We start from the raw sequence: 13023 nt of genomic DNA, 5'->3' as shown, positions 1-13023 counted from the left end.
TCAGGCAAGCTGATAGCTCGGTTTGGAAGGAAGCTCGGTGCAGGAAGGCTGCACATGGCTGCAACCCGCGATCTGCTGCTTCTAGGGGGACCCTCTGGAAACTCATCTATACCGCGTGTCGCCGGCGCGGCGCAGCGCTCGCCAGGCTTTACAGGCAAGCGTCCTCAAACCATTCTGCAGTACGAATGCCGTGTTACAGACAGAAATCTGTGGCAAAGACAACTGAGCAATTTGCCTTGTGTTGGCAGGAAGACCTGGGGGTAGCAACCAAGTTCAGTCAGTGTCACTTCTGAGCATGGCTTTATCTGTCTCTGAGGAACATGACGCAGCATTGATTCAAGCGCAGCTCACAGGAGCTCTGGTTGGAGCAGTGCTGGCTGGAGGCACCAGGGTGCCACAGGCAGCTGGTACGTACAGGGAGTAGGACAAGGGTGAAGAACAACAGAAGGACAGGATCGTGACCTGCACAAAAGCCCCAGGGAGAACTGCAGTTTGTGGGAGGTTGGCACGGCCACCAGGACGTGCAGATGAGTGGACCTGGTGTCTCTCAGAGCAGAGCTGTTCTGAAAGGGTTACCTCAGTTTTCTGAGTTTAGAGCATGTGAAGCACAAAGGCATGACAAGAGCAGAGAGAGAAGGACAAGAAAATGTTTCAGAAGACAAGAAAATAACAAAAGGAGGAATTAAGCCTGAATCTTGTGTTTTGGGAGGGCAAGAGGGCAAGGATACTTAAGGGGGAGAGAGAGTAGGAAAATATAGTTAAGGGAAGGAGGAAAAGAGCGAGAGGTGATGTGAAAGAAACAAGCAGAAGCGGGACAAGGAAAGAGGCTCACAGTGAGTTTATTTGAATTGCCATTCAAATGCTACCCTGCAAGAGAACCCCAGTTCCTGTGACTGGGACCGCAGCGTCCTTCCTGGGGGATGTGGCTGCTGCCAACAGCTTCACTCTTGAGATGTTTTTGGAATACCTCGTGCTGCAGCAGGTGGGTGCCTCTAGAGGAGAATAGCATTCTGCAGAATAGCAGCGGCTGTCAGTGTGTTAGCAAATGGTGCTGCCCCTTTCCCCCTTTGTCCAGCTGTGTAGGCATTTATTCCAAGATGTATCATCTTTGCAGAAAGCTTTCCAAAGGACCTGTTATTTTTACCCTGCTGTTGCTTTCTGTGACCAGACGAGGAGCAGGCGGCCAATCCAATGGCCACTGTGGGTGAGTTTTGTTCCACTGAGGGAAGCTGATGAACTCTATCGAACAACCAAGTTTTGGGAAACCTTCCACTCTGAAAGCAGGGTACACATTTCCTCCTGGCTGGAATTTAACCAATTACGATGCTTACCATCTGCAAAATATTGCTATTGCTATCAGTTGCCTTTTTATAGTGCTTCATGCATGTTATCACACCTCAGGATGCTCCTGTATCAAAAGTTTGCATTTACATCCTCATTTTCTTGGAGAGGAAATTGAGTTATAGTGAGTTTCATAGTTTGATCAAGCTGTGCAGTCACTGAGGGGCTGATACATTGAATAGCTAAACAACCAGCTATCATGATTAGATTTTTGTTCCACAGCATGGATTGAAATTAAGTAGTGTTCAAAAAGTAGCCACCAATGAAACAATTTAGCCTTATGAGTTTCAGTGTTTTATTGTTTCTTGGATTAGGTGAACACTTTCTCCTGGAGTACTGTAACTCATTGTGGTGTGAATAAGAGATGCACTGTGAAATGTTCGTGTAGTCGAGACATAAATAGCATTTGGAAACCCCTTAGGTAGGTGGTGGTTTTTCCCCTTGAATGGCGGGGGTCAGAAAATAGGCTTCCATTAGCTTGGCGTCTTTGGAACATGTCTTAATAGGCAGGTACTTTGCTTGTCAGAGCCACAGTGTTTTCCTACCCTTCCAAATACCCCTTCCATCCTGAAGTGTTCCCATGATTCTCTGAGTACAATTAAGGTCCCTTGATGTGACTATGGCTGCTGAAATCTCAGGTGTTGTAACTGGTGCCTGCTCTTGGATCATAGACAAGAATACAGCAGTACTCATGTTCAGAATCGCAGACTGCTTTCATCATTCCCAGCTGTAGAGCTAACGATGATGTCTTTGTGTCCTGCAAGGATCAGTGACCACAGTGGCTATTATAAACTAGTCAGTCTGGGCACATAAGCTGTATTGCGTTCACAAAGAGCAGAAGTGTATTTATAAATTGTTCCAGTGTGCTATATTGCTTCCTGTGGAACTGCAGTACTCTTGTCTATCCAGTCTGTCTGTCGTCATGAACCTAGGAGCCAGCTGCTTTGTGAGCAAGGCGCCTGGGGAAATGGAAGGAATGTTTCCACTCCTGATTTCTGTGATCCTTTAGGGTGGAATTAGCAAAAATAAACTCCCAAATGCCACACAGAGCCCTCCCCACGAGGCACCATTCACAGAACACTGTATAGATATATGCATTTCATCTTTTTTGCATGTTTTCACATCAGCTGTTTACCTTCCAGCAGTGAAAATGGTTTGTGTCGAGACTTGCAGGTCATAGTTTTATTTCTGCAGGTTATATGGCACAGTCCTGGATGTCAGAATCATGGCATGATGGGTTGGTGTAGTGAGGTTTTCTCCTGTGGATTTTAGAAGCAGTACATCAAACAGTTGTTTCGTGTCCCTTTTGCCTGGTTTTGCATGATTGTCCCTCTTTTCAATTACAGACTTGATCATTTGGTCATTGTTGAAGTGGCAGCAGGAGCCCTGGGAGCTGGCTGTGTGCTGGGCGATTCTGTGCAGGTTCATTCCCTGTCCCATAACCCAGCACAGAAGATGCGCTCCCTGACTTCTGTTTCTCTTTTGTGCAAACTTTGTCATCCTAAACTGGATGATGCCTACAGCCATCTGCTGCGTTTGGTAGCCTGTGGCATCCTGCCGACTCAATTATGCGCCTCTCTGGGATAACAGCAGGCCAGTTTTCTCTTCAACTTTGAAAAAGTGCTTTTCCTGCACAAATGAAGGCTGACATAAGTAGGAGCCTACAGAAACAAGCTGGATAAGCTGTTTCCAAGCCACGTCAGGTAGACTCTCCATGTCTGAATGCTGCCAGCGGAGCTGCCAGTCTTTCACCATTCCTGAGATGCTGCATCCTGGGGCTTGGCTCTTGGATGTGGGGGCAGATGTGCTCCCTTCTGGCGGCATTTAACCATTCAGCAGCTTCAGTCTTTACCAGCTCCTTTGCTTTTTGTGAATATACATTACACCAATTGGTTTGGGGTATCATATTAAAGAGATGGTGCAAGTGTAAATTCTGGTTACATTTTTACATATGTACCCAGGGGAGAAAGGTCTTACAGTGGGTTGAGTCTTACAGTGGGTTCCTCTCAAAGTTGTTCCGTTACGCTTTCATACTCACACAGAAGTGACGAAGCAGTAGAATTTATGTATGCGATACAACCTGTGACCTCAGTCATCTTCTGGGGAGACATAACTGGAATTTAGGGTAAAATGTTATCCTTTTATTTTGCTGCAGGCTTAGGATAAATTTTGAGACTCCAAGACTGCTTTTAGTTTTCTTCTTTGCCTTCCATGCAGGTGGTGGACCTGATGGTTTCAACATGCTTTCAATCCAGGCTTGCTGTTTGGGTCCTCCTGGCAGTCCATGGTGCCCTGATCCTTTTCCCCTTCACTAGATACTCTTTTTAAAATGAAGATAGGGGTCAGATCAAGTGGTGGGGAGCTGGAGGAGAGGACATCAATCTCATTTCAGGGGCCCATGCTATTTACATTCAAGACATTTCTGGCCCCACCAGCTGTTCCATGTGTGTTATTTTCAGAAGGGCAATAATCCATGGGAGGTCAGGAGGGTGGAATTGTGTGAATACATTGGGTGAAGGAGATCAAGACACTTGGAAGTCCCCAGGCCTTGTCATGACAGGGAGTCAGGATCCCAGATAATTTTGGCTTGCAGATTGGGAGAACTGAAGGCGAGCTCTGAATGTGCTGCTTGTGCGGTTAGGAAAGGCTGCTCAGCTGGGTGTTAGCTGTTTTCAGGAGTCCTCTGTTTACACTGCTGGCAGGATGTTTCTGAACAGTAATATATATATATATGTGTGTGTGTGTGTGAATATTGCTGCATTTCTGCATTTATTTTTAGCCCTTTCTAGAACCCCCTGACAGGTTTGAAAGATGCTGTGGATTGAGAGTGGTGCCTGGCGGCATTGCTCACATTGACGGTTGTCAGAATTTCCATGATAAATCTCGGCTTTGAAAGGCATCCTTCTATTCTGGGTCCTGCAGCTCCTGGGTACAGGGAAAAAATCCCTTTAAAAACTACATTTTCCCCACAGGTTTGTGAAAATCATTTTTGTTGGCCTAAACGAGGCCTTTTTCAAAGCAGATGTTGAGTCTTGTCACTTTATTTCTCAGGGCCTAATTGCAAAAATGTGGCAGATCTCGTTAATGTGTTTCATATGGGCAAATGGAAAAACTACTTTGCGTATCAGACTGACACAAGCACTGGATGGTGTAAATCAGTAGGGAGCCAATAGCAGGTAGCAGTTCTCCACCACCAGCTATGTTGAAGCACAAACCCACTTCAGTTATGGCAGAGGCTGTGCAATCTCCAGGTCTGGCGTAACTCCACTTCATAGAATCACAGAATGGTTTGGGTTGGAAACGACCTTCAGATCATCCAGTTCCAACCCCCTGCCGTGGGTAGGGGTGCCTCACACCAGACCATGTCACCCAAGGCTCTGTCCAACCTGGCCTTGAGCACTGCCAGGGATGGAGCATTCACAGTGGGTGAACACTCCTTATATCAAGAACTAACACAGAGATGAGACATACCATGGGTTTTTTATGTTCATAAGCAAAGGTCATGCATATTGCTATTGCAGCAAGAGGAATCCAGTACAAATCAGCAGCTGATGATTTTAGTGAACGCATACATACTTATCCCTTATTAACTTTGTGGTTCGTATGTCCATAGTGTCTTCCATCCATGTGGTGCAAAGCAGCTCACAGGCGTTAATGTGTATCATTCCTCACTGAAGTTGTACACGCATCATTGTGATTTCTGGTGCACACCCAGAAGAGACGGTGTTGTGAGGAGATTGAATGATGTGCCCTGGTGATGCTGTGGATGCATGGCAGAACAGAGAACAGCACACAGAACCTGGATGGTGCAGCAGTGCTGCAAGGACTGAGCTGCATCTGTTCTGAGAGCTTTCACATGTATGGAAAGCTGCTGGAATGTTAGCTGCAATAGTACATTTGTATGCAGATGGTAAGTGCTGATTTGGAAAATGAAGGCAAAAGAGCTTGAAATTGGGTCCTAATGTACAGTGAGAACTGTGGAGGGAGCACTGGGAGCTTGAGCTGAGTAAAAGTCAGTGTAATTTCACATACAGCGTTCAGCAGGCCATTCAAACTCAGGTTATCTTTTGGCAGATGGGAATAACACACACTCCCTGGCTCACCAGGAAGGCTGTGAGGTACAGCACAGGCAGAAGGCTTTGTATATGCAAGAGCTCAGCTGGTTTTCAATCTATATTAGCTGTTTGAATGACAGCTATGACCTTTTCTTCAGGTCTTGCGTGACAGCTCCGGACCGTCATGGTCACAAAAACACTGCTATTACAAAATGCAAATAGTCCCGTGTTGCTTTTGTGCATGTTGCATGGGTACATGCACAGTGCCATAGATGTGTTTTACTGTAGCTCCAGGCGCAGAACAGACACTTTTTTATCCTGATTTGTGCTCCTCTGCAACTGATTTTCCTTTGGACACATGGTTTATTGGGTAGGGATACTTTTATTTTATTTTATTTTAATTTTTATTTTATTTCATTTATTTTATTTTAATTCTATTTAATTTTATTTTTAATTTTTGGTGTTTTTTTTTTATTTTATATTTTACATGAGGGTGTTGTTTTGTTCTGGTTCCCCTGTCCATCCATCTCTTGGCTATCTCAGGACACTCCATTCCTGTAGGACCTCAGCACCTCCTTGGCAGGAGGCAAGGGCAGGTGGCAGTTTCGGGCAAAGCCAGGCTCTGGTGACGTGCCTGTTCTCAGACACAAAACCTGCAGCTCCAGGAACATGAGGGCACTCTCCAAAGGCTCAGGCGGTGCCTAAGCTGCTCGTCCAGACTCAGTGTTATCTCTTGCTGCCGTTCCGATCCCATCTGGCTGTCAGCTGCACCAGCCACTGCTCCGTGGGTATTTACGCTGCTGCCAGTTCTCATGTCTCAATTGGGAGTCATTTAATGCGGGTGACTGAGATTCCTTGAGAGGAAGAATTCAAAGTATCCCAGACAATGGTGTGGTTAGTATTGGTCTGGTTGTAAGGCTTTTTTAGTATTTATTTTAAGGACTGTTGACACACAGAAGTTTTTCTAGGGCTTTACTATCTGTGATTTCAGGCACAAAAAAGTGTCAGAGGCAAAACAGTCTTGGCAGTAGAGTTTAATATCCTTTCCTTGAAAGATAATAGAATAAATGGGAAGAGAAACATATGATTTAGACTGTACAGTGATAGTGAGATCGTAAGGAAGAGACAGTGCAACATTTTTCATGAGGCATTTGGCATTTCTGATGAAAGGTTCCTGGTAAAACATGATCGTGAGCCAACAGAGTCAACAAATGAATTGGAGAAGGGACTGGGGCATGTCTGCCTTGGTAAAAAACTTTACTACATGTTCTCTTACTCTCAATTAGCCTAATTTGAAGCGAGGAGCTCATGAATATTGCTAAATGGATTGAAACAAACAGCAGCACTGTGGACAAAAAGTAATCATTATCAACTGTGGCGTATCGACCACAGTGAATTTTTCACACATTTGTAGGTTTTAATCCTGGGTGGCTGCTCTGTGTGCTTAGTGCAGGGGGAAGGACCTTAACCAGCAATTTCCGATGGGGTCAGTAACTTGTATTAATAGCAGTGCATGGCTTTTCAAACCCCATTGCAATCGTTAGAAATTACCTCATCCCTAGGCTGTGCTTTCCAACTGTTAATGAAACATTTAGTCTGGAGAAGAGAAGGCTCAGGGGGGACCTTATTGCTCTCTACAACTGCCTGACAGGAGGATGGAGCCGGGGAGGGCTGGTCACTGCTCCCAAGAAACAAGGGATGGGACAAGAGGAAACAACCTCAATCTGCGCCAGGGGGCGTTTAGGTGGAGATGAGGAACAATCCTTCCCCAAAGGGTGCTCAGCCATTGGAGCCGGCTGCCCAGGGCAGTGCTGGAGTCACTGTCCCTGGAAGTGGTCGCACACCGTGTAGATGAGGCCCTCAGTGACATGGGTTAGTGGTGGCCTTGGCAGTGCTGGGGCACAGTTGGACTTCATCTTTCCCAACCCTGCTGATTCTGTGATTCTAATAGTTTTTCTAAGCATGCTTCTGTTATGAAAGCAATCAGTTGTCAGAAATGTTGTCCCCATTGCAAGTACTTGTGTATCAGGATTAAAATGCCCCTTAACGTTGTTGTGTTAAATGAAATAGAGCAAGCTGTAGACTCCCACTGCAGGCCAGCCTATGGTGCAGAGGTGCTGGGGGTAACATTGGAGCTGGCACAGTGTGCAAGTATGGTGCAGCCAGGCAGAGCTGTATTTGTGTTTCTGGGTCTGAGATGGTACAGATGTGAGGTGCTGTGATGTGGTCTGTGTATGTGTGTGCACTACAGCCTTGCTGCTTGCTTAGAAATACACATGGAGTGGTGACAGCTCTGATTTGACTTGTGGGGAGGAGTGCTTACCTTAAGTAAGTGCTTAGCCTTACCCCAGGTATGCACTAGGAGAGGAAAAGGGTTAATATATCTCAGTGGGTTTTTTCCTTTGCCAGTCTCTGTGCTGGGAGCTGTGATGTGCTTGTGCGGTTAGAAATATCCGTCAGGAACCCATGAGGATTATTGTTTTCACTCGTTCGGTTAATTAATGTTTTGACTGCTGATTTAGGACTGGGTACTTCAATAAACTCCTTAGAAAGTCTTCAAATTTGGCATTTCTTTGGCAATGCCAGAGACTGAAGGAATCTGGAGAAACTGGAAATACGGAAAGTGTAACTGTATCCTAAGAAAATACAAGACCACAAAGGGGAAAAGTAATCCAAAGCCTAATTTCAGAGGATAAAAGGGTGAGAGTTCTCATGATCTGTAAGGGGGAAAAGAAATGGGGGGGAGAGGGGGGAAGGACGTTTTTCATTGGAATGTCAGCTCCTACATAGGCTCTTGGGTTGACAGTTCATGTTGTGCAGTTGAAGGTGATGGTAAGTTCTGCTGTACAGTGTACCTGCTTTCCCAGATCTGGGCTGAAGTGGAAGAGAAGCAAGGTGGGAACCCAGCATGGCCCTATTGGACTACGTGATTGAGCAACGGCTAATTTTAGACACTTGTTTCTGAAACATCCTGCCTGTAGCCTGGCACCCGTCAGACTTGTTCTGTCAGGAGCACTCTCCAGCCTCGAACTGTGTTCCCAGGCTGAAGAGCTGGCATGGCAGTTACTTAAAAAGCAAACCCAAACAAACAGCAGCAAGTTTCTGACATCAGGCTTGCCTCTCCCCGCTAATCTGATTCCTTTTAAGGGCAGGAGCTGGAGTTCAACGTGATTCCTAGTGAAACCTTGTGTGGAGCTCAGTAGGAGGGTGTTGGGTTTTGCTGGTCATGTCCTACCAGCCCATATCCACTTCTAGAAAAACCTCTTGATGTGTCTTTTGCTTTCTTTATATCGCCATAGAGCTGAGCATCGCTGACATGCCTTTTTAAGGTTAGGTTCATGTCCAATATGAACAAGAAAGTTTAACTCTCTTGTGGGTCCCTAACAGTTTGTTTTGACCTGATCTGTCTTACCCCTTCCCATCTAAATTAACCTTGTAATAGAGAGAAGCTTCTGAGTATGAATAGTAAGTCAGAAAACCCAACTCTGAGTATTCTCCAAGCACCTTCCTGCTATGATACAGCCCTGAGAGATGGAGATGTCCTCTCAAAAAGTACCAGTGTTCTGCAGGGCACTTGGTTTTACTCCTGCAAACACTGCAGCAGGGCTGCTGCCTTGCGAGAGTTTGTCACGGGCCAGCCAAATGGAGTTTGTAATACAGAAATCAAGCAAGGGAAAAAGTACCCAATCCCTTAATATGAGGCAGTGACCTCGAGGGAGGAAAGTGGCTTTATGTAGCAATCCTACAGGCCTTGGTCCAGAAGTAATTTTAAAGGAATACATAAATATAGTGCCTTTTCCGAGTTTTGCTTCCTTGCTTGCTCTGGGGGAATACTTTTTGGCAGCAAATGCGGTATTAGAGCTTTGATTCATCCAGAGACTGGTGGTTTTGCATTAACAGGTAGGTTATGAAGCTCAGCATGGCAAACTGCTTTAGAGGATGAGGGAGCGTGTTTTATGCCAGTGCTGTAGTACCTTCACGGTGCTTTTGCTACATGTGTGCTTGGGAAGCTTAAGGTCCTGCAAGGGAGTGATGAAACCCTCTGAGTGGGAGCACAGAATGAGGAAAAGTGGTGTTCATGTGGAGAAGCTGCTCAAGGACTCGCACCTTCCCATGGCAACTTTGTGAGCAGCCAGGAAAAGGTCTTCTCTGCCCCTTATCCACATCCATCCTGCTGTGGTATTCCTGCATGGGCATCGAGGATTCCCAGTGATGTCCTGGGCAATGCGTAGGGACTTGTGGAAGGGAGTTAAAAATGAATCTGAATAACCATTATTTCTACCAGCCAGTACATCATGGTTCTCAGATGTTTGCTATTATTGATCTAATGTGTAACTGTCTTTAAAACACCTTTTGATGTGTGTTTATTGTGTACTCTCTGGTGGAGGTGTGCTGTTTGGTTGGTGACTGGCAGGATTGGTTACACAGTACTGTTTATGCTTCCTGATGGCTGGAGGGACATGCAGCTGCCTCTGGGGTGGATATTGGCCAGTATGAATTTAAAGTTTAGTTTCCATGACTGACATTTGCTTTCTGAGAACTCTGTTGCCCGTCAGACTCGACGGCTCAAATGTCTGTGGGAAACCGGTGGTGGTATGTGAATGTGGTCTTGGCAAGTTAAAACCAGTGCTCAGTGGAGGAAAAATGAAGCATTTCTGCATTTATTTATTTATTTATTTATTTTGCTAGGGTGAGTTTATAAGCTCATTTGATCTTCTTTCTGTCATATTTTCATGGCAATGTTTTTTCTATATCTATATCTCTATTTCTATATGGTATTACAATTCCTGTGGTCCCTAGGAAGATCTTTAATAATCTAGACTTTATAAGCAGCAAACACTTAAGGCAAAAGCAAAGCTATTAATTGTATGCTTCAGAGTCACAGTTTTTCCCCCTGAAAAGTGTATGTTAGGGTAAGCTGCTGCTCTCCATCCTCATTCTTGGTCCATCTGCACCTCTGCTGCAGCTGGTAACCTAAGCACCGAAATGTTGCTCCTTATTCACAAATGTGTACAAAAATGGGCATCAGCCCTATAGAGGATCCCTTCCTGTAAGCCCTGCTGAGGTGCCAGAATCCATTGGGGCAGTTAGAGCCTGCTGAGCCAGGCCCATGAAGAGCCCCAGCCAGACCACAGTGTTGCTGAGAGCCTCCCAAGGGAGCAGCAGCAGCAGAGGGGGATCCCCTGGGGACAGCAGTTCCCCTCCTGCCTTTGTTCGTGCCAGGCTTCCCGGGAAGCAGCAGCGTTGGAAGGAGAGCTGCTCTTCCTTGGTTCCTGCTAGTGCTGGAGGCTCAGAGCACTTGCCATTGCTGTGGGCTGGGCCCTCTGCTATGCTACACTGGCTTTCTGAATTGTGAATTTCTGCATTCTTCGTACTTGGGCTGTTTGCAGCCCAGTCAAACATATTCTCATGGCTGTGGACACACTGCTTTTGTTCTTTGGATGGAAAAGCGTTTGAGGGGGGATTGCGTAGTCTGGCATCTTCTTACCTGTTTCCTTTAACAGTCTGAAACACTATCAGCTCTGAGTTTGCTTGAGTATTGCCTTGTTCACATATTCTGAAGGAGGAAACAACTTACTTGGCTGTGCTCTAGATCAGTCAGTGCTTTTAGTATCCCTTTCAGTTTCTCCCTCATTTGTCTCAGCCTGCTCAGCTGTCCCACTGTGCTGTTTGGGGAGAGGGACTTAAAGGCATGACCTTGTCTCGATTCATTACTTTGTTAGTTTTGGCATTCTATATATTTTTAAATATGGCTTTTCCTTTTATAGGATTAAGTATTTCTGTTTTAAGAGCTTGTTGAAACATACTTTTCCCTGTTCTCCTATCTTAGGCTTGGCAGCTGATCAGCACAAGGCTGTAGATCAGAACTGACTTCTGGCTCCTTCAGACACCAGTTAGGGGCAATGCTGGAATGGTTTGAGGTGCTGACCAAGGAGATGACTGGGTGTGGTGTTTCTGTTAAATGTCGGTTCCAGCTGTTGCTGGAGAATTCATGTTTGAGAGGCTGAGTGGGTCCACACTCTGGAGGAGAAAGGGATAGGAACAGAATTAAAAGCTTTTGCATTATTCCACTCGCCAACCCTTTTCTTTATAATGCTGCCATTTAATCCTGAATGCCTAACCAAGGACTGAATTTAAGATATAATGTTGTTTTAGGGCCATCCGTCTGTCTGATACAAAGCAATAAATACAAAATCTGTCTGAAATGACAGGCCGGCCCCTCTGCTCACTGGCCGAAGTAAATGTGCTCCTACTGTGGTATGGTAACCTGTCCAGCCTTAACAGTGGATTCCAAGAATCACAAGTTTATGCTCTGTGAACATCCATCCATGCCAGTGTGAACATCCATCCATCAACTATTCCCCTCTTGCTATACCTATAAGACAGAACCAAGGAGGCATTAAGAAATGAGTGGCAAAGGGAGATTATTTGCCTTGATACACGTATTCTCTAGGCTGGAGATAGAGAGATGGGGTGGTTGTATTCCTGTGGTCTCAAAAGATCACCAGAACACCACCCGTGAACCCACTTGGATCTTAAAGGTCCAGAATGGCATAGAGGAGTTCCTTATCCTCATTTTTTGGTTATACTTTGCTCTCCAGCAGAGACTGTAGCTTGGAGTTCTTAAATTTTGGGCTATTGCTTTTTATAAACCAAGAGCAATTTATTAAGCAAGACCTGGGTTAGTGCTTGAGTGGCCCTTTGAAACAGTAATATTCAATAGACAAGCTTTCCAAGAAGAGTGATCCTGACTTACTTATTGCTTATTTCTCCCAGCAAATGGCACCCTAAGGCGCAGGCATGCTCAGGGCTGTGCACATGCCAATTAAAAACCCCAGGCCTGCAGGACAAATCCTGCCTCCTTGCTGCATTTTGTGGCTGTGGATGCTCAGGTGGCAGCCTCCTTTCTGGTCTGAAAATCCACAAACCAAGGCTCCTTTAATCTTAAAGGTTTTCTGCAGTTTCTAACACAGTGGAAGGTGCCCTCACTGAATTCCAGTTTCATTCCTTATGCCCCCTCTCAGGGTCCTTGTTGGGACCCAGTACTTTACTGGTCTCCATCTTCCCAGCCTGCAGAGTCCCATGGGATAGGAGACTGCATGGAGAAAGGAAGGAAAGGCACTTCCTTTGAATGGACAGGGGAACCAGGGTCAGAAGGAGGGAGCCTGTGAAAGTTGGAAAGTGGGAGCAGATGACTAAGTTCAGAGAAGGGGGCATCAGCTGGGGGAAGAAAGGATTTTCTTTGGTCTGGGCAACTACATCCTAAGAGAGCTGAGTACCCACAGGAGCTCTCTGCAGAGATGTGTAGCAGTGGATTCTCAATGTCTCTTTAAGACCTTTTGAAAAGTCTTTTGGAGATCTGTTGCTGCATGGGCAAACAGTCAGATGCTCAGGGTTTTGCTGCCCTTTCCCTTACCCTTACAGGTGGCCATACTGGGTGCAGAGGTGTGCTAGGGAATGCAAGAAGGGAGTGTTTCCATTGAAAGAGGATGGAAGCTCTGCAATCTGGCCGGCTCTTCCCACTCTTCCTTGATAATGCAGAGGCAGGCAGGGGAGCTGGAGGGGGTTTCTGTTAGCCAGTCAATCAATCATTTCCCCATGTTTGTTATTTATCCCCCTGGCTGTG

This window comes from Lathamus discolor, chromosome 4 (assembly GCF_037157495.1).
Source record: "Lathamus discolor isolate bLatDis1 chromosome 4, bLatDis1.hap1, whole genome shotgun sequence".
Taxonomy (NCBI): domain Eukaryota; kingdom Metazoa; phylum Chordata; class Aves; order Psittaciformes; family Psittacidae; genus Lathamus; species Lathamus discolor.
The sequence above is the reverse complement of the archived record's forward strand: the minus strand, read 5'-3'. Positions refer to the sequence as shown.